This window comes from Triturus cristatus, chromosome 3_2 (assembly GCF_964204655.1).
Source record: "Triturus cristatus chromosome 3_2, aTriCri1.1, whole genome shotgun sequence".
NCBI classification, from domain to species: Eukaryota; Metazoa; Chordata; class Amphibia; order Caudata; family Salamandridae; genus Triturus; species Triturus cristatus.
Window position 1 is genome coordinate 782,138,352 of NC_140584.1, and position 22,620 is coordinate 782,160,971.

Sequence of the window (22,620 nt, forward strand, 5' to 3'; positions counted from 1 at the left end):
CCTTCGTCCACTGAGCCACCGGACCCGGCATACACATATCTCTCTCTCTCCCTCTCTCTATCTCCCTCCCTCCCTCCTCCGTCTCCCTCCCTCCTCCGTCTCCCTCCCTCTATCCGTCTCTCTCCCTCTCCGTCTCTCTCCGTCTCCCCCTCTCTGTCTCCCCTCTCTCCATCTCCCTCCTGTCTCCCTCCCCTCTCTCCCTCTCCCTCCCTCTCTCCCTCTCCTTCCCTCTCCGTCTCCCTCCCTCTCCCTCCGTCTCCCTCCCTCTCCCTCCATATCCCTCCCCTCTCCATCTCCCTCCCTCCTCCATCTCCCTCCCTCCTCCGTCTCCTTCCCTCTCTCCTTATATCTGTATCTGTCCCTCTCTGTCTCTCTCCGTCTCCACCTCTCTGTCTCCCTCTCTCTCTGTCTCCCTCCCTGTCTCCCTTCCCCTCTCTCCCTCTCCCTCCCTCTCTCCCTCTCCTTCCCTCTCCATCTCCCTCCCTCTCCCTCCGTCTCCCTCCGTCTCCCTCCCTCTCCCTCTGTCTCCCTCCCTCCTCCATCTCCCTCCCTCCTCCATCTCCCTCCCTCCTCCGTCTCCCTCCCTCTCTCCTTCTATCCGTCTCTCTCCCTCTCTGTCTCCCCCTCTCTGTCTCCCTCTCTCTCGCTGTCTCCCTCTCTCTCTGTCTCCCTCCCTCTCTGTCTCCCTCCCCCTCTCTCCCTCTCCTTCCCTCTCTCCCTCTCCCTCCCTCTCTCCCTCTCCTTCCCTCTCCGTCCTCCATCTCCCTCCCTCCTCCGTCTCCCTCCCTCCCCCGTCTCCCTCTCTCTCTCCGTCTCCCTCTCTCTCTGTCGCCCTCCCTCTCCGTCCCCCTCTCCGTCTGTCTCTTTGCCTCTCTGTCTGTCTCTGCCTCTATCTGTCTGTCCCTGTCTCTGCCTATCTGTTTCTGTCTGTTCCTGTCTCTGTTAGTCTCTATCTCTATCTGTCTCTGTCTGTTTCTGTCTCTCCCTACTGCCCTCTGTCACCCTCTGTCCCCTTACCGGACTCTCACACCCTGCTGTTCTCTTGTCATTCTTTGTCACCTCTCCCCCCTCCCCCCCTCCGCTTGTGTGGCAGCTGAGGCAGCTTCCCTTCCAGGGCACAAACACAGCCCCACCCGAGTACTTCACAGGTCCTTAAAAGACCATTTGCATGATAACGAGGCTTTGTTGTATTTCACCTCTTAGCGCCCCAGCAGCTCCACTCGGACTATCGCTTTAATCCCCGGGCCCCCACAGAGCAGAGTCTGTGTTTGCTGACACTGTTAAAAAAAACAAAAAACACCGGTAGGATGTCTGCAAGGTCCGCCAAGAAAGGCTTGCCGGGCCGCTAGCGGCCCGCGGGCCATACTATGAGTACCCCTGTACTAGGACGAAGGTGGAACCATGTCCTATCCGGTTTTGATGTGAATGGAAAAAAAGTTCGCAAAATTAAACATTATCATTTGAATTTCATTATTCCTCTCCTTTTACACATTTGTAATTATTTGTTTTCAATTAAAAACGAGCTAAAATTGCACAGTTCGATTTTATTAGCAGGCCCACTTGTCCAGTCATCCCATCTGTGAATGTGTCCCTCCAGCATTAAAGCATGAGCGTTGATTCACCAACATTTCAAGGGTAGTAGAAGTGACATCGTATACCCTTTGATCTTAATAACATCACAGGAATGACCTCATAAGACCCTTGACCCAGATTTGGTCCAGGGAGGTATGTAACATGACCTTAACCTCACAACTGGCATTGCTGTGGATCCATAATAGCTGCCTGATTAGATTAACGCAGACACATGTCTGTTTTAAATACCACCGATATTATGGTAGTGACTTGGGGGCATATTAACAACGAGGCGATAAAAAATTATCGCCGCTTTTGCGGCCGTTTTCGGCCGAAAAGCGGCGATAATTTTATCGCATTATTTACAAGGACACGCTATCGCGTGTTTCCTTGAATCAGCTCCTGTTTAGTTCACGCCTCACTTTGCATCTCTAATGAGATGCAAAGTAGGCGTTCCCTGCAAAAACTAAGGGAAAATTATCTCTAACTGCCCTACTCCGTATTTACAATACGGCCCAGGACACCCTTAGCGACGTAAAATACAGCGTTAACCACTGTTATCGCCGGTATTTTACGTCTGCTAATTTACATGACTACCCTATCTATGACATGGGAGGTGGATTCAGTGGCTGAATCGACATCTCCCTATCATCAAGGTTTCTTCTATCGCTGCGGGAATATCGCTGGTTTACCTGCGATATTCCCGCATAACGCCACTTTTGATGTAAAATTTATCGCCCTGGAGTAACGCGTTGTTAATAACGCGTTATCCAGGTGATAAATTACAGCGATAGGCAGCGATAAATATAAAAGCGCTAAGCGCGCTTTGCGATATTTATCGCCGTCTGTTGCTGATATGCCCCTTGATCTTTGAAAGTTCTAGGGCAGAATACTTGTACTGAACTTAGTGAATGAGCAAAGCGAGTAAGCCAGACCTCTTCTAGGGGGTATCTCCCATGAGAAAAATTTGAAAAATATGGTGGGAAATATCAAATTTTTTCCCATAAAGTTGTTAAAATGCCATGGCGCTGAAAGGGCATTCATTAAATAGTTAAACCCCTTCATGGTCTGCCAAGCCAATTAAACCTGACGTTCCCTATAAGTTGACCCATTTTTTTCAAAATGTGTTGTGGGTTACCCCATATATCAAAAATTACCTCCATTGTGCTAGGGCCAGAATTTTGTCATTGGTGCATGCATATATCAAAAACTGTATAAAATATGCCAGGGCCAGAATTTAGCAATTTATGCCAGTCATATACCATGAGTGATGCATGTCAGTGTGACAGGGCCAGCATTTTGTTTTGGTTGCCATCCTCCTATATGACAGGTTGTCCACATTTATGCTCAAAATTACCTCCATTGTGCTATTATCAGCATTCTGTCACAGTGTGCAAATGCCGAGAATTTTCTTAAGAATGCCAGTATTTTGCCAAGGGTGCCCTATATGACGTGAATTACATCTGGTATTCCAGTACCCTCATTATACCATTGATGCCCCTTATGCCAAGAATTACCGCCAGTGTGCCAGTGCCAGCATTTTGTCACAGCTGTCTGTTATGCTAAGAATTGCTTCAAGTATGCCAGCACCAGAATTTTGCCCAGGACATCTCTTTAGGACAATTATTACCTCCAGGGCCAAAGTCAAACTTACAAGCAGCACATGACATTCTCGCTCACACTCATATTCTCTCACTCATACTCACTCCCAATTATCCATTCTTGCACACACTCTCTTATACCCCTTACAATCATTCTTAATCTTTCTCACTCACTGTAGGAACCTGGGGTCACCAGGCCCTAAGGGCGGTAACGTGGCGCGAGCCGGTCGGGCAACCAGAGGGCTATGTGTTAAGCAACCATACACCACACACTCCTCATGGACTAGGGACACACACAATAAGTGACGCCACACCGTTTAAATTATGCAAATACTTCAAGTTTATCCAAGTATAGCTGGTCAGTTGCAGTTCAGGAAATAACAAGGCGATACATGCATCATAATACCATCAATCAGTAATACAGCAATCCTGGCGATATACATGCAGTACCTGACCTCATTCATATACCCACGGCAGTTGGCTAAGTGCGGGTGATTATAGCGCTGTGCGCGCTTACGTAAGGTCTTTCCCTGAACAGGCCGTCTAACACAGCGTTATACTTGTAAGGGGGAACATTGGGTTCACCAACATGGCGCCTGTCGAACTGAGCACTCCTCGTGACCACTGGCCCCTAGTAATGTGAAGCAAGGCATATAAAACACAGCGCTACGCGCAATCAGTTGCATGTGGAAACGTTTGCGTAGAACAGTTATCACAATGCGTTACTCGTAATCAGTTGCATATCATTACCTTCGAGCAGAGCATATAACACAATGCGCTACTCGCATTCCTGGGCATGTAACTACGGTCGAGCAGAGCATATAACACCGTGCGCTACTCGCGTTCCTGGGCATGTAATTACTTTCGAGCAGAGCATATAACACAGTGCGCTACTCGCATTCCTTGGCAGGTAATTACTTTCGAGCAGAGCATATAACACAGTGCGCTACTCGCATTCCTTGGCATGTAATTTACTTTCGAGCAGAGCATATAACACAATGCGCTACTCGCATTCCTTGGCATGTAATTTACTTTCGAGCAGAGCATATAACACAATGCGCTACTCGCATTCCTGGTCTCTTCGGCTGGGGAAGCAGGGTCGGCGGCGTGAAGCGCCACACGAGGGTAATGTCAGTCAGTTCTTTGGGCGGCTTCCAGCTGGGAGGGTGACCGAACTTGAGGAGCGGGTCCCTATGCTCCGGTGCAGGTCACAGAGCACCGCGCTCAGTATTACAGAAGGGGGGACACGGACAGGATCCCTCGGCGGGGTCTCTCCGACGTGCAGGCAGGGGAGGGGACTCCCACGGAGGGGACAACCCGGGCCAAGTGCGGTGTGGTTTCCAGACCAGCAGGGGGCGCACCAGGGGGGATCTCGGCCTCCGGGCTTACCTCCGTCTCGGCGTCAGCAGGTGTCCGTCCTCACGACGTTGGGGGAACTCGGCCCCGACCTTGCGCACCTCCTCACACGGCTGCGACGGCAGCGACGGGGCCCCGGACTTCGCCTGGGCCTCGCGACACAGCAGGGCACTCCTCCAGGCCTCTAGGCCGCGGCGGTGAGCGCGCTGGCTTCGTCGTCGCAGGGGGGGGCTCAAATTAAGGATGGGGGTAAAGTGCTCAGCGGAGCACGCTGCCGGGGGTCCCAGACCAGGGCAGGGAGCGCGGGGGTCACAGCGCTAGTACCTGGTCGATCCCCGGTGACTTGGCAATCGGCTTAGTATTTCGTTCAATAGGTTAGCTTGGACACGCAGTCTCAGCTCAGGCATTCAAGGCTTACAGCTCGCTCTTGTCATGCAGTCTCAGTTCTTAAAGTCAGGTTTCAGTTCTCAGTTGACAGATGAAGTCTTTTGGCGCAGATGTATCTGGCGCCCTTAAGGGGTTCTGTTACAGGGGTAGGGATGGAGAGGGCGACTAGGTCCTTCCTAGTCAGGTTGGCAGAGAGTCTCTGGGTCCTCCTACTACTGGGCAAGATCAGTGGGATTCACAGGGCACCTCACTCACTGAAGAGGCAGTACCTAAATCCTGTCACTCTCAGAGGCATAAGTCCCTGGCTAGGCCCTACCGCCTACACTCCTGGTGGATTCTTCCAGCTCTGCTTCACCCCAATGGCCAACTCACCACAAAAGCTTCCCTCCCACTCTTAAGTAGCCCTAGGTCAGGTGACCTCTAGCCAAGGCGGCAAAAGTAAAACCCCACCTCCCTTCTAGAAGGTTCCAGCTTCTTCCAGGAGCTTCCCCACTCTAACTATGGGACAAAAAGGCGGGCTGGTATCGCAACATTGTTGTGGGTCCCAGCCAGCTCCTGGCAGCTAGGGTGCTACTATGAAAAACGACCACCCTGCAGTAGCAGGGGTCGGTGGCAGCCATCTTGGGCGAAGTAAGCACCTGCACCTTAACATTACAAAAACGAAAAAAATGAGGGAAAAAGGGCCAAGTCCAACACTCACTCACTTGCATTCATTCTTAATCTCATTTGTTCTCACTCACTCATACTTACTGGGTACTCCAGGTTTTCGTCACTTTTGAGATGCAAACCCAGCACAAAGCGTTAAAGTGGGATGTACTATCCAACGCAAATCCTGATTTGCATTGGATAGTAAACCCCACTCTAACACTTTGTTTCGGGTCGGATATTATTCCAAATTAACGCAAAGGTGTCCTATGCGCTGCTGTGCATTATTTTGTTTCAATGGGGAGTTCCAAGGGTGATGCATGGGCATTCCCATGTTTCTATTTTACACAAATCCCTATCTACAAACATTGGTAGACAGGGATTTGTGCCAACTTTTCACACCTCCCTGAATCAGGCATAATGAGGAGACCTGATTCCCTTCCAGCATGGGTTCCTCTCCCCAGAGCTCTCTATGACCCAGACACCCCATCCCCTGGGTTGGTTATTCACTAAAGGGGACCCAGGTCCCCAATTCCAGACCTCTGACACAAAGAGAAGGAAGGGGGAGCACTGTTGTGCCCTCCAATGGCGATGGCCTCACCTCCACTTCCTGTACCCATATCTGGGGGAGTGGCCCAACCACTGCAACCACAATACCCTGCCCTCTTGCACAGGCAGGGAAAAGGAGATTGCCAGCTCCCACATCTATGGGGACACAGTCGGCTGGTCAGGAAGACGGCTGGGCAGTACAGGAGTGGGCACCCCACGCTGCCCTAACATGGGAGCCAGGCCAATGGGATTGGGAACCCCCGCTCTGAAAAAAGCAAAACAAAAAAAAAGCAAAAGACAAGCGTCTCTTCCTAAAATTCAAGAAATATACACGGCTTCATGGCTGAGGCGCCCCATAATGTCTCAGTAGAGAGACTTATTTGCGTATTTTCCTATTTTTAGTCATGCCCCAAGAACAGTAGGCGTGCCACAATATTTTTAAGGAAGTGCTTGGGGGCTGTAGAAGTTCAGCAGCCCCAATAAAAGAATTTCAAAAGGGATCCTAGTTTTGTGAGGTCAAGGAAATTATGACGCCCCCAGGATTTTTACCATTATTTCAAAGTGCTTCTAAGACTGGAGTTTTTGTTCAAGCTATCCTGGCTGAAGAGGGGTGAAACCCCAAAACCGGTCCTAGGATACTTGTTTCCAGTCCAGGGAGGACCTGGCTTGGCAGTTCGGGCTGGACTGTTCCCATGAGGCACAGGGTCAAGACTGATTTGCGTATGGCTGGGTTCAAACTGGAATGGCATGGTGAGCAAAAAAACGATGGATTTAGGCCCAGATCTCTGTACTGGGGTGAATGTATGACATTGTTCTGCATTCTGTCCATCAATTGTTGTTTTTGCATTTGTCACCCCGAGTGGGACGGGTATGCTCAGACGTGAGTCCCGTGCTCTTCATGCCACTGGAATCAAGCTATCCTGGCTGAAGAGGGGTGAAACCCCGAAACCGGTCCTAGGATGCTTGTTTCCAGTCCAGGGAGGACCTGGCTTGGCAGTTCGGGCTGGATTGTTCCCATGAGGCACAGGGTCAAGACTGATTTGCATATGGCTGGGTTCAAACTGGAATGGCATGGTGAGCAAAAAAACGATGGATTTAGGCCCAGATCTCTGTACTGGGGTGAATGTATGACATTGTTCTGCATTCTGTCCATCAATTGTTGTTTTTGCATTTTATCACCCCGAGTGGGACGGGTATGCTTAGACGTGAGTCCCGTGCTCTTCATGCCACTGGAATCAAGCTATCCTGGCTGAAGAGGGGTGAAACCCCGAAACCGGTCCTAGGATGCTTGTTTCCAGTCCAGGGAGGACCTGGCTTGGCAGTTCGGGCTGGACGTTCCCATGAGGCACAGGGTCAAGACTGATTTGCATATGGCTGGGTTCAAACTGGAATGGCATGGTGAGCAAAAAAACGATGGATTTAGGCCCAGATCTCTGTACTGGGGTGAATGTATGACATTGTTCTGCATTCTGTCCATCAATTGTTGTTTTTGGAGTTTTTGTTCATCAGCTGGGAGTGCAATTCTCTATAGGAGTGGGCTTTATGTCTTCATTTTATGTGGCTTGAAGGTGTGCTCAAGAGACACAGGCAGATGTTATATTAATTTAGAATATGTTGTTAAACAGATATGACTGACAGTGAGTCATTTATTAGTAATACTAATTGCACTTAAGCATTATCGTGATATCATGATTGGATTTTTTTTTATCATGTCTTTTTAAAATGGTGACCACTTGACAAAGCCAAAAGGCTTGCCTTATATATTGATGTGGTGCTGACTTGTATATTCATGTGGTGACGTGACAAAGCCACTAGGCCTGTTTTATTTGAAGTGATTTCCTCTCTGGTGTAGGTGGGTGGTACTGTGATTTGCGTGGTCATGATCCTTCAGGGGTCAAATGCGATTTCAGAGTGTCACCAAGTTATTTTTATTTTTAATCTGCCTGATATATATATATATGTATATATATATATATATTTCCCAAAGATGCCCCAAGCTTTAAGGACGCTACTCCGCAGAAGACTGATTAGCATAATCATTTATTGAAACCAGCGTTTACATTCCAAAAGTCAATGCTTTCCCGACGCGTTTCAGAGCGGCTGCTCCTTCTTCATGGGGGGAAGCTGGCAAGGACAGGAAATCACTCAACTGGCAATTTTCGCTTTTACATGCGCTCCCCAGTGAGCAGCATGTCGGGAGTTGTAGTGCCATTAAACCCCTCCAGTGGGGCCCGTTTCCTTGACAGGTAAATTCAACTTCCATTTTAGCAATACAAGCCCTCCGGTGGGCCCCCGGAAGGTAAGAGCTGGTTAAATTTAAAAGTCTTCTGTGCTGCCACCAGGCTCGGGAATTTTCCAAACCTGCAGACCTGTACGATATTTCCACAGGCGGTGCAGTCCTCCACGGCCGGGCTGCCGTGTTGTACATTTCCCAAAGATGCCCCAAGCTTTAAGGACGCTACTCCGCAGAAGACTGATTAGCATAATCATTTATTGAAACCAGCGTTTACATTCCAAAAGTCAATGCTTTCCCGACGCATTTCGGAGCGGCTGCTCCTTCTTCATGGGGGGAAGCTGGCAAGGACAGGAAATCACTCAACTGGCAATTTTCGCTTTTACATGCGCTCCCCAGTGAGCAGCATGTCGGGAGTTGTAGTGCCATTAAACCCCTCCAGTGGGGCCCGTTTCCTTGACAGGTAAATTCAACTTCCATTTTAGCAATACAAGCCCTCCGGTGGGCCCCCGGAAGGTAAGAGCTGGTTAAATTTAAAAGTCTTCTGTGCTGCCACCAGGCTCGGGAATTTTCCAAACCTGCAGACCTGTACGATATTTCCACAGGCGGTGCAGTCCTCCACGGCCGGGCTGCCGTGTTGTACATTTCCCAAAGATGCCCCAAGCTTTAAGGACGCTACTCCGCAGAAGACTGATTAGCATAATCATTTATTGAAACCAGCGTTTACATTCCAAAAGTCAATGCTTTCCCGACGCGTTTCGGAGCGGCTGCTCCTTCTTCATGGGGGGAAGCTGGCAAGGACAGGAAATCACTCAACTGGCAATTTTCGCTTTTACATGCGCTCCCCAGTGAGCAGCATGTCGGGAGTTGTAGTGCCATTAAACCCCTCCAGTGGGGCCCGTTTCCTTGACAGGTAAATTCAACTTCCATTTTAGCAATACAAGCCCTCCGGTGGGCCCCCGGAAGGTAAGAGCTGGTTAAATTTAAAAGTCTTCTGTGCTGCCACCAGGCTCGGGAATTTTCCAAACCTGCAGACCTGTACGATATTTCCACAGGCGGTGCAGTCCTCCACGGCCGGGCTGCCGTGTTGTACATTTCCCAAAGATGCCCCAAGCTTTAAGGACGCTACTCCGCAGAAGACTGATTAGCATAATCATTTATTGAAACCAGCGTTTACATTCCAAAAGTCAATGCTTTCCCGACGCGTTTCGGAGCGGCTGCTCCTTCTTCATGGGGGGAAGCTGGCAAGGACAGGAAATCACTCAACTGGCAATTTTCGCTTTTACATGCGCTCCCCAGTGAGCAGCATGTCGGGAGTTGTAGTGCCGTTAAACCCCTCCAGTGGGGCCCGTTTCCTTGACAGGTAAATTCAACTTCCATTTTAGCAATACAAGCCCTCCGGTGGGCCCCCGGAAGGTAAGAGCTGGTTAAATTTAAAAGTCTTCTGTGCTGCCACCAGGCTCGGGAATTTTCCAAACCTGCAGACCTGTACGATATTTCCACAGGCGGTGCAGTCCTCCACGGCCGGGCTGCCGTGTTGTACATTTCCCAAAGATGCCCCAAGCTTTAAGGACGCTACTCCGCAGAAGACTGATTAGCATAATCATTTATTGAAACCAGCGTTTACATTCCAAAAGTCAATGCTTTCCCGACGCGTTTCGGAGCGGCTGCTCCTTCTTCATGGGGGGAAGCTGGCAAGGACAGGAAATCACTCAACTGGCAATTTTCGCTTTTATGGCGCAGATGACAGAATCCACTGGAGGAATCAATTAAGGAGTGAGAGAACTATAAGTCCCAGAAACCTGTGTTGAAAGTAAGTAGACCCACCAGAGGGCGGACCCACCAGAGGGCGATAAAAGGAATCAATTAAGTGACTTTTTTTTTCACTCCCTTCTGTCTGAAACGCACACATACTGCCCGTGAACAAGAAGCATGATGCTTTGAAACGCGTTGGGCTTTTTATTGAATTTGGACATTGTGAATGCCGGTTTCCAAAGAATAAAGATTGCTGCCACAAATGACAGGATCTAGCTGTCTTTGAGTGCGTCCTTGAAGCAGGGCACCTCGTGTTTATATATATATATATATATATATATATATATATATGCCACACGACCACTTGCTGCGAAGTAATCCAGGGACACAATGGGGATCACTGCGGGAGACTTTATTCACAGGTAATTACAGCATAATGCATTTCGGCACCTACCCTTCCTCAGATGCTGTTCATTACTGGCTGTCACCTCCTCCCCTCTTTGAATATACTTGGGTACTCCCATTGGCGGGAGATCAGCTGACCCTGCAGTAGTCCCGGCAGATGCAGTCTAGTAGACGACTACTTCTCCCAGCATGCACCAGATAGTATTGGTAAAACAGCAGGATTAATGTTACTTGCATGTGCGCTGAAAATACCACACAAAGGGGGGGCCGTGTAGCGGCAGGTGACCCCGTAAATGCAGTGACATAGACTCACTCAGGTCCCCAACGTCCAAGCCCCAAAAGGTGGAAACAGATCCGGGCCGTAAAGCGGGAGGAGCTCAACCCGCTTCCCCATGCAATCACAGTCTGTCACAGACAGCGGCCTCTTGCCTGGTCCATTTCCGAGGCGGTCCGAGGAACAATCAATACCTTGATTACACTCTCTCCTTGCCAGAAAAGTCCCTGGACGCTTGTTGAACTGGTCCCTGTACCACGTTCCTGGCAGACGCGGAAAATATGCCACACGACCACTTGCTGCGAAGTAATCCAGGGACACAATGGGGATCACTTCGGGAGACTTTATTCACAGGTAATTACAGCATAATGCATTTCGGCACCTACGCCTTCCTCAGATGCTGTTCATTACTGGCTGTGACCTCCTCCGCTCTTTGAATATACTTGGGTACTCCCATTGGCGGGAGATCAGCTGACCCTGCAGTAGTCCCGGCAGATGCAGTCTAGTAGACGACTACTTCTCCCAGCATGCACCAGATAGTATTGGTAAAACAGCAGGATTAATGTTACTTGCATGTGCGCTGAAAATACCACACAAAGGGGGGGCCGTGTAGCGGCAGGTGACCCCGTAAATGCAGTGACACAGACTCACTCAGGTCCCCAACGTCCAAGCCCCAAAAGGTGGAAACAGATCCGGGCCGTAAAGCGGGAGGAGCTCAACCCGCTTCCCCATGCAATCACAGTCTGTCACAGACAGCGGCCTCTTGCCTGGTCCATTTCCGAGGCGGTCCGAGGAACAATCAATACCTTGATTACACTCTCTCCTTGCAAGAAAAGTCCCTGGACGCTTGTTGAACTGGTCCCTGTACCGCGTTCCTGGCAGACGCGGAAAATATGCCACACAACCACTTGCTGCGAAGTAATCCAGGGACACAATGGGGATCACTTCGGGAGACTTTATTCACAGGTAATTACAGCATATTGCCTTTCGGCACCTACGCCTTCCTCAGATGCTGTTCATTACTGGCTGTCACCTCCTCCCCTCTTTGAATATACTTGGGTACTCCCATTGGCGGGAGATCAGCTGACCCTGCAGTAGTCCCGGCAGATGCAGTCTAGTAGACGACTACTTCTCCCAGCATGCACCAGATAGTATTGGTAAAACAGCAGGATTAATGTTACTTGCATGTGCGCTGAAAATACCACACAAAGGGGGGGGCCGTGTAGCGGCAGGTGACCCCGTAAATGCAGTGACACAGACTCACTCAGGTCCCCAACGTCCAAGCCCCAAGAGGTGGAAACAGATCCGGGCCGTAAAGCGGGAGGAGCTCAACCCGCTTCCCCATGCAATCACAGTCTGTCACAGACAGCGGCCTCTTGCCTGGTCCATTTCCGAGGCGGTCCGAGGAACAATCAATACCTTGATTACACTCTCTCCTTGCCAGAAAAGTCCCTGGACGCTTGTTGAACTGGTCCCTGTACCGCGTTCCTGGCAGACGCGGAAAATATGCCACACGACCACTTGCTGCGAAGTAATCCAGGGACACAATGGGGATCACTTCGGGAGACTTTATTCACAGGTAATTACAGCATAATGCATTTCGGCACCTACGCCTTCCTCAGATGCTGTTCATTACTGGCTGTCACCTCCTCCCCTCTTTGAATATACTTGGGTACTCCCATTGGCGGGAGATCAGCTGACCCTGCAGTAGTCCCGGCAGATGCAGTCTAGTAGACGACTACTTCTCCCAGCATGCACCAGATAGTATTGGTAAAACAGCAGGATTAATGTTACTTGCATGTGCGCTGAAAATACCACACAAAGGGGGGGCCGTGTAGCGGCAGGTGACCCCGTAAATGCAGTGACACAGACTCACTCAGGTCCCCAACGTCCAAGCCCCAAAAGGTGGAAACAGATCCGGGCCGTAAAGCGGGAGGAGCTCAACCCGCTTCCCCATGCAATCACAGTCTGTCACAGACAGCGGCCTCTTGCCTGGTCCATTTCCGAGGCGGTCCGAGGAACAATCAATACCTTGATTACACTCTCTCCTTGCCAGAAAAGTCCCTGGACGCTTGTTGAACTGGTCCCTGTACCGCGTTCCTGGCAGACGCGGAAAATATGCCACACGACCACTTTCTGCGAAGTAATCCAGGGACACAATGGGGATCACTTCGGGAGACTTTATTCACAGGTAATTACAGCATAATGCAATATATATATATATATATATATATATATATATATATATATATATATATATATGTATATATATATATATATTGCTCCAAAGTTGTCCACCTGGAAGTAGCACTCGACCAGCAGCTTGATTTATGTGTAGGTAGGGACGGGGATCCGCTTGTAGGAGCCGCTCCGTAGTGGATTTGCCTGACGCATTTCGAAGCTCCATATGCTTCTCTTCAGTGGCTTAAACGGAAACGGTGTGCACAACCGCTAACCCACTTCGCCATTTAACATATGACACACCCACCAATGGGAGGCTCAAATGAGACTGTGCATTATGGGAAGTGTAGTGCGGAAAGCACATAATCAAGTCCTGTATGGACCCTGCAAGTGGGCCCGTCCTCGATCCTATGTACGGCTGCTGTTCCACTTTCGTGGCCCCCAAGACTTCCGTGGTGGTGCATACACCGCGGCTGGACGGCCGCGTGTTATATTCTGCTCCAAAGTTGTCCACCTGTAAGTAGCACTCGACCAGCAGCTTGATTTATGTGTAGGTAGGGACGGGGATCCGCTTGTAGGAAATCCACTACGGAGCGTCTCCTACAAGCGGATCCCCATCCCTACCAAATTACTGGATCTCAAAGCGCGAGCGGGGGTATAGGGCATGAAATGTTTTGGGATGTCCTTGGCTCCTCCACCGTACAATGCTTTATGAACCAGGCATAGAGCCTTGAATTCCACATGTTGCTGAACTTGGAGCCAGTGAAGTGCTCTGATTCCAGCAGAAGTTGATTGACCTATTTAGAAGCATCCTCGCAGCAGCATTCTGCAATGACTGCAGCCTTCTCATCTGGGTTTTGTCAATCGCCAACAGCAAAGCATTGCAATAATCAAGTTTAGATAGTAGGAGAGCCACCACCACAGTCTTTTGTAGTTCCTGCTCAATAAAAGGGAAAATCTTTCTCGAGGTTTTTATTAGAAAGAAGCAGGAAGAGGTAAGACTATTTTCCTGTGCGGAGAAGTTTAGCTGGCTATCAAAGATGACTCCGAGGTTTCTGACCTTGGGCACCGGGCTGGGGCATTCTCCAGCTCTCGCTGGCCACCAGGAGTCGTTCCACAGGGATCACCCCTGACCAAACTCAATGACCTCCGTCTTATCTGTGTTGATTTTCAGGAAGCTATGGTTCATCCAGGTCATGATCTCAGTAAGGCACACATGAAACCTGACAGCTGTGTCTTCAGGCTGTTTAGCTATCGAGATAATAAGCTGAAAATCATCTGCATATGATACCAGGGACAAACCATGCTTCCTGATAAGTCTGGCCAGGGGAGTGACATAGATGTTAAACATCGTTGGTGATAAAGCTGATCCCTGTGGAACCGCACAGGGAAGATGGAAGCTGTCTGACGGCATGCCCTCCCAGTACAGGCTCTGCTCTCTCCCCACCAAAAACGATGAGAGGAGGGACAAAGCTGAACCCTCTATCCCTACTTCCTGCAGCCGCTGCACTAACACCAAGTGGTTCACGGTGTCGAAAGCTGCTGACAGATCTAATAGTACGAGGACTGCCTTGCCCCCTCTATCCACTATTCCGTGGATCTCTTCAGTTGCTGCAATCCAAGCAGATTCTGTAGAATGGTATGACTGAAAGCCATGCTGAGCAGAATCCAGCAGGTCGTTGGTGTCCAGGTACTCAGTCAGTACCTTATTCACCGACTTCTCCAGTATTTTAGCTGCTGTGGGTAGTCCAGCTATCGGGCGATAGTTCTTGGGCTCCGAGGGATCTAGGGTGGGTTTTTTCAGGATAGGCCTAATCATTGCTTTCTTCCAACAGTCTGGGTAGCTGCCTGATTCCAACCCTTGATTGATTAAAGGAGTCAGTTCATCTCCAATTCTCCTTGCGGCCAGATGCATAATCGTAGGGGGACAAGGGTCTTTGGGTGAGCCAGATTTTATAGAGACGAGAAGTTTACATACCTCCTCGTTTGTAATTGCTGGGAAGCTTCCTAATCTAGAGTGTTGTATTCCAGCTTCATCCAGTGGTTGATCTGGCTTGTCAGGACCCGATCGGGTATTCAAGAGGTCGTCATGGATTACTTGGACCTTGTTCTGGAAATATGTAGCCAATCTATTACACATACCTTGGTCTGGTTGGAACACATTTGCCTGCTGAGATTTAGACAACAGTGTGACCGTTTTAAAAAGTTCCTTAGTGGAATTACCGGCTTCCTCGATCTTGGTTGTGTAGAATAGTCTTTTTGCAGCAATGATTGCGCCCTTATACTGTAGGAGGACAAGATTATAGATTATTTTCTTCTCTTTACTATAATCTTGTCTCCAAAGACGCTCCGTTCTCCTGCAATTTACTTTTAAACCTTTCAGCTCAAGGCTGTACCAAGATGAGGAAGGCTTTATTCTCTTAACCGTCACCAGTTTTTCAGGTGTCACACAGTCAGCTGCTGTCAGGAGCCATCCATTAAACTTAGACGCTGCCTCGTTATTATCCTTGGCCAGCGAGAGACAAGCCAAAGTCACCACAACAAAGTGCTCAAGAACTGGACTGAACAAGGCAAAGGCCCCCTGGCCTCAAAGAACAAAAGAAATGCAGTATAAAGATAGGAGCCCTGCTCCTAAGAAATCAGATCCTGCTTGAACCACGAAGAACCTCTGCCCGACTAGAAGGACCTGGGAAAGCTGAAGGAGGAGTACTGTCCCTGACCTGGGGGACTGGCCTGCAGTGGGTGCCTTGCTCGAAACCCTGTTTGCTCTGCAGCCGTGTCCGTGGCCGCCCCGCACCGTGTGGCTCTGCTCTGTACGAGCCATAACCCGCACTGTCCACTGCTTGGCCGGCTACACCCTGCTGCACCCTCCTCCCGTGAGCCGCACTGCTCATCTCGCCGCCCCTGCCGCTGGCAGTTAAGGACCGGAGCGACCCGCAAGGAGAATCTGCCCCGTACGCCAAAGCGTACCGGCTCCCCTGGCGCCGCACTCCAGAACCCGAACCCGCAACCGTGCACCGAAGGGTACGGCTCGTACGCTCGAGGCGTACCGGCCCCCCGGTACTGCGCCGCTGGGTTCGGATTGGCATCCCTGCTCCAAGGCACGACGCGCATCCCGCGCCCCTAGTGTCTGGTGAACAGAGAGTGTCAGTAAGCAGGCCCCTCTCAGTTCTGGTGTCTGGCAGTACCGCTCCAGTTGGGAGGGGGCAGAAGTCCAGAGTGAGGTGTGAGAGGGGGATAGAGTCCCCAGTGGAAGAACCAGTGGGTCAGGGGCCAGCCAGAAGGGCTGCGTCCCCTGTGAATGATCATGGTGACACCACTTCTGTCCTGGGGGATCTTCGCGCACTGTCAGATGGACAGGGGTCAGGAGATCTGCACCAGGCAGACTGTCACACGACACATGAGTTATGTGTCACCCTCCGGGGGGCATGCGTGCTCCCCAGGAAGTCCTGGTGTGCCAGGCGAGCGTTCAACCGCAGGGGTTGGTCCCAGGGTTGGGAAGCCAGGTTCAGGTGTTGTCTGACCTGGAGGGAGGGATATCTGTAATCAGTGTCCCTATCAGTCTGTCTTCTTGATGTACCACTCCAGGTGGGAGGGTACAGCCATCTGGAAAGGGGTGCAGAGGGAGGGAGTCCTCGCCTCTGACCCCGGTTCAACTGGAGGGTTTAGACCCTAGGTTGGAGGGCCAGGTTCAGGGTGACCCCCCTGACCTGGACGCCCAGTTGCAGGATAGAACCCCTGAACTGGTGGGCGAATTGCGCAGGACACCTGCTACAGGTGCCCTGGCAATTCTGGAAGGGGGCACCACTCCAAGTGGGAAGGTACAGGGCCCCAAGGAGGTGGACCGGGTGTGGGAGAGGCCACCCCAGTCTTTGGTCCAGCTGCCGGGTACAGGCGTGGGGCTGGTGGGTCAGTGCCAGGATGTCATACCTGACCTGACAGGAGGGAGAATGGACAAAGGTTGCCAAGCACCTGGGGCTACTGCCCCCCGCTCCCTGGCGCCACAGAGGTTTCAGAGTCCTGAGAGGCATAAGGCCTGGGTCTCATCCCTGACTACTGTAAGTGGCCACTGCGGCATTTTGTTGTCTGTCTGTTGGGACCCACCTGTGAGCCAGTTATGGTTAGGTGCTGCACAGGTGGTGTCCACCGGTGAGGAGAAGGGTTCCCCATGTTTTGGCTCGGTGGACCCTGAGAGTATGGACAGAGGGATTCCAATAGGCTCAGATTGGCGTAGAACTGGAGTCTGCCCCTGCAGTTGCGGGCCAGGTACAGGTTCTATCGCCCAAAGCAGGGAAGCCCATCAAGGTAGTGATTGATCTACCCTGCGTTTCGGCTGGAAGGGGGTTGTGTTGGACTTGGCCCTTTCTGCAGGGTCATCCCTGAACTTTTTGCCTTCCTCCGGTATTTTTTCTGACCTGTTGTTGATTGTTTTATGACTCTGGGCACTTTACCACTGCTGATCAGTGCTAAAGTGCCTATGGTCTCCCTATTGTAAATTATTGTATGAATTGGTGATTCCATGATTGGCTTATTTGGTTTATTGTCAGGCCCCAGTAAAGTGCACCAGGAGTGCCCAGGGCTTGTAAATCCAAATGCTGCTAGTGGGCCTGCAGCACTGGTTGTGCCACCCACAGAAGCAGCCTTGTAAAATGTGTCTAAGGTCTGCCATTGCAAAACCTGCGTGCAGTCTGGTACTGTTATGCTGACTGGGCAAGGGCACCCCCTTGCCAGTCCCTAAACCTTCCCTTAACTTCATATTAGTCACCCCTATGGTAGGCCCAAGGGCAGGGTGCATTGTAAGTGTAAGGTAGGACAACCCCTGAGGTGTGTGGCATGTCCTAATAGTGAATTACAGCCATTTTCGTTTTTCACTATTGTAAGGCTACCTGTTCTCATAGGCCAGAATGGGCTGCTGGAATTATTACACCTTACACATTAATCCTAGCAGACTCAGGGAACATGGTAGAAACTCGAGTTTGATATGCCTGAACTCAGAATATTAAAATACATCTTTTAGCAAAGTTTATTTTAATGTTATGTGTTTGCAAATACCACTTTTAGAAAGTTGGTATTTGCTTACCTAACCATTTCAGCCCGCCTCTGCTCTGATGTGTATCTGCTGTCTGGTTTGTGTGAGTGACAGGGCTGGGGAATTCCAGGAGACAGTCTGGGCAGCCAGTTGGTGAATAGAAAGATTACACCAGGATGGGCGGGAGGAGTGCCCCTTGACTCTGAATAGGGCTGTGCTCTGCCACCACAATGCTGGCTCCACCTCCTGTGGAGCGTCTGATGTCTCTGCCCTGCACACTGAAAAGACAAGCCAAAGTCACCACAACAAAGTGCTCAAGAACTGGACTGAACAAGGCAAAGGTCCCCTGGCCTCAAAGAACAAAAGAAATGCAGTATAAAGATTGGAGCCCTGCTCCTAAGAAATCAGATCCTGCTTGAACCACGAAGAACCTCTGCCCGACTAGAAGGACCTGGGAAAGCTGAAGGAGGAGTACTGTCCCTGACCTGGGGGACTGGCCTGCAGTGGGTGCCTTGCTGAGAAAGGAGGGGAAAAGACTGAAAAAGACTTTGCAGAACTTGTGCTTCAACCTAATCTCCAAGGGCTTGTGGGTGAGCTTGCCCCCTGAACGGAGTCCCAGGAATATTGGACTCCTCCTGCCTCAAGAGCCGCTGGACATTGCCTCAAAACTTGCCCTGCCGCTGGAGCCGCGATCGAAGTGCGACTCGAAACCCTGTTTGCTCTGCAGCCGTGTCCGTGGCCGCGCCGCGTGGCTCCGCTCTGTACGAGCCGAAACCCGCACTGTTCACTGCCGGGCGGCATACACCCCGCTGCACCCTCCCCCGTGAGCCGCACTGCTTGTCTCGCCGCCGCTGCCGCTGGCAGGTAAGGGCCAGAGCGCCCCGCAAGGAGAATCACCAAAGCGTACCGCTCCCGTGGCGCCGCACTCCAGAACCCAAACCCGCAGCCGCGCACTGAAGGGTACAGCTCGTACGCTCGAGGCGTACCGGCTGCCCTGTACTGCGCCGCTGGGTTCGGATTGGCATCCCCGCTCCAAGGCACGACGCGCATCCTGCGCCGCACAGTGAAGCCGCTACAACCCGGACCGTCCGCTCCGCCCTGCAGCCCCGCCCAGACGCCCCGAACCGAGGTATCTATCCGAACCGGGCCCGCACCGGAGGAGATCCAACGCACGCTCCTGGGACACCTTCACCTGCTGCATCATCCGCGTCAACCCCTACGAACTTCAAAGGTACTGTGAGAATCGCCCTTGACTGTGTGCGCATCGGACCCGTGTGTCCGCAACGGTTAGCTAACTCTTTTGGGATATGATCTTCCCCAAAACGAACCGCACAGTCAGCGCGAAGCGCACAGGACACAAAAGATACGCATATTGTTAACAAGAAACGCTCCTTCCTAAGATAGTATTGTGGTCTCCCCCCTTCCTTTAAGACACATTATTTGGGTCTTGTGCTAAGCCTTTTTATATAAAGAATACTTATTTTTATACCAACCCCGGTGTGGTGTCCATGTGTTGTGTTGTCATTGAGTTGCTGTGTGTATTTATAAATGCTTAACCCATAACGCTCTGAGATTAGCCTTGTCTGCTCGCGCCACGCAACCTAGAGGGTGAGCAGGGGTTATTTTAAGGAGTAGGTCCCTTGCCCTGACTGGAGGAGAGGGTCCCTGCTTGTCACAAGTATTTACCTGTGCCGACCAGAGATCCCCGATTCTAACAATTACCCGCTTGGCCGCTATGAACCCTTAGGGAACACGTCTCTGCATGAAGTGTGTTCCTTGCCTTTCACATACAGATGCTTGCGGGATGACAAGGAGGTATACCTTACAGGGGAATCCTGTGATTCTAGAGTAGGTCGTTCCCTTGTTTGCAAAAGCATACAATTACACAGGGCTTACAGTGTTACCGCCCCGAACCTGGCGTGCGTTTTGAAAGGTATTCCAGTTCCAGCTATCAAACCCACTTTCACGCTGCTTGCTAACGGTAGCTATCTTCTTTTGAATAATGAAGAATGTTGCGGTTTGCTGGCTGGCATACTGTAAATTGTGACAGTTACACAGCGTGTAGTTGCTGTAAATATTTACTTTTTCCGCCCTAGGATGGGAAGCTCGATAACTCGATTCGGCCTTCCATACCAACTTTGAAAGCAGACTTCAATAAGTTGAGCAGAATAAGAGCGCTATTATTCCAGCAGGAAGTCCCCCTTACTTCTGGGCGCGAGACCTTAGTGCTGCAGGTGGTCAGCACTAATTCTGAGATTTAGGCCCTTCTCAATACTAACCTCCCACTGCATTTTTGTGAATTGTTTAATCACATTTTCAATGCGTCTGATACACACGGCCTGGCAATTTTTTTTTAAGTTGGTGGCTCTGGCCTTGTGACCTCATTTTAGACTATATTTGGTGTAATACCGGCCTTTATTCATCCTATTTTTTCCAGCATCTTTGGTGGCTTACCTCTGATAATTTCCATAGCTGCTGGAATACTTCTATTGATTTGCCTGCTATGCAATGGCTGCACCTCTTGCGGTCCTACACAACCCAGGCCGGCTGCAAATGCTCCGGAACCGTGTGCTTGAATGCTTTGGCACACTGCCTCTGCCTACACTCAGTGTGGCTTATAGATTGTCTTTCCGCTTTGCATACTACACTTGCGTGCAACCCATCCTCTCATGTCTACGATGCTCCATCTCATGGGCGTTGGATATCTGCCTCTCCAATACGTCATGTTCGGATCCGGATTGCGACCTGTTAATGGGTCCCTTAGTGGCCCATGAACAAGAATGTTCCGGAGTTGCACTAATGGCGCGTGCAGCTGCAATTGGAGTATTGGCACAATGGGATGTCTGTGCGGCTGCACAGAATCTCCTACAACACAGCTACATTGAATATCATGCAAGTTGTCCCACAATGCTCTTGGACACACCCTATTGTGAGGAACATGAATGCTCATTCAGCTTGCTGAATTGGATGGCATCACTTTTTTCTACCGTTGGCAATGATTTCCTTTTGGAGGCTGTTGCGGTTTATTGCGCATACACTCTGATGGATTGAGATAGCTGGCTCACCGTACACTTCTGTGCCGGATTTTTTTGTATTTTTTAGAAAAATATATTTTTTTATTGCCTGGCCCCTATTTACACATTTTTTATTCTTTTTTCCAAGATTCAACAAATTCTAGACACTCTTGAACTCTGCTCTCACTTGTTGAACTCTGTGTTCCTCCTCTGTCTACATCCAATGGACTTACCAGGGGAAGGTGTAGTTAGGGTGGTGGATTCATTGTCGACATTGCTAAAAGTTAGCACAAGCTTGGTTGCCTTGTTGCACAAGTTTCCTACATGACTTTTATTTTCACAAAACTCTGCTTGTGCCTGTTCACATGAGAACCATCTGCTTTTCGCGTTCCTTGCAGTTCTCTGTGGTTTTCGTCTGCCCATGATGTACAAGGTTGAAAAACAATGTCCCTTGTTAATCTGCTCTGGTCAGTCCCCCGCACTTAGACATAACATGAAACTCAGCTGCACTGCTGAATGGAATTGTAACAATGCTGACTATATTGTGTTTATGCATTATGCTGATGGTACTGGCACGTGTACTGCATTTTAGAGCACATTAGTTAAAATAAACATTTTAAACAATACCATGTCTCTGATTACTCATGTTGTGGACAAGTATGAGTGAGTGAGCGAAAGTTTTCTTGCTCCCGTGATTCCTGAGAGAGTTGGAGGGACATGTTCTGGGTTGTTCAATCATTGGTAGCTATCCTGTAGTACGGAGAACGAATGAGACACTATAGCTAGTCAGATTGGGATTTTGGACACTAAGGTGGGTAGTTGGGACACCACTATACATCGAGGTCCTGGTTTCCTGCGCATAGTTCTGTATATGTGCAGAATCCCTGCAACACTACAGCAGGCCTCACATCCCGGTGCGTTAGGCCTGGCAGCACTGCCAGAGGCGTAGGAAAGGCGCCCCCTCAGCAGGCCTCACATCCCTGTGCATGCGGCCTGCCAGGCCTGCCAGAGGCGTAGGCAAGTCACTTCTACAGCAGGCCTCACATCCCCGTGCTCAAAGCCTGCCAGCAATGCCAGAGGCGTATGTAAGGCACCCCATTACAACAGGCCTCACATCCCTCAGTGCCAGGCCTGCCATCATTGCCAGAGGTGTAGGTATGTCACCCCTACACCAGGCCTCACATGCCTGTGTGCACGGCCTGCCAGGCCTGCCAGAGGCGTAGGCAAGTCTCCTCTACAGCAGGCCTCACATCCCTGTGCTCCAGGCTTGCCAGCACTGCCAGCGGCGTAGGTAAGGCACCCTTTCACCAGGTCCCACATCCATGTGTGCCAGGCAAGCCAGCACTGCCAGAGGTGTAGGTAAGTCACCCCTATACCAGTCCTCACATCCCTGTGTGCGCGTCCTGCCAGGCCTGCCAGAGGCATTGGCAAGTCACCTCTACAGCAGGTCTCACATCCCTGTGCGCCAGGCCTGCCAGCAATGCCAGAGGTGCAGGTAAGTCACCCTTACAACAGGCCTCACATCCCTCTGTGCCAAGACTCCCAGCACTGCCAGAGGAGTAGGTAATTAACCCCTACAGCAGGCCTCACATCCTGGTGCGCCCGGCCCTCCAGGCCTG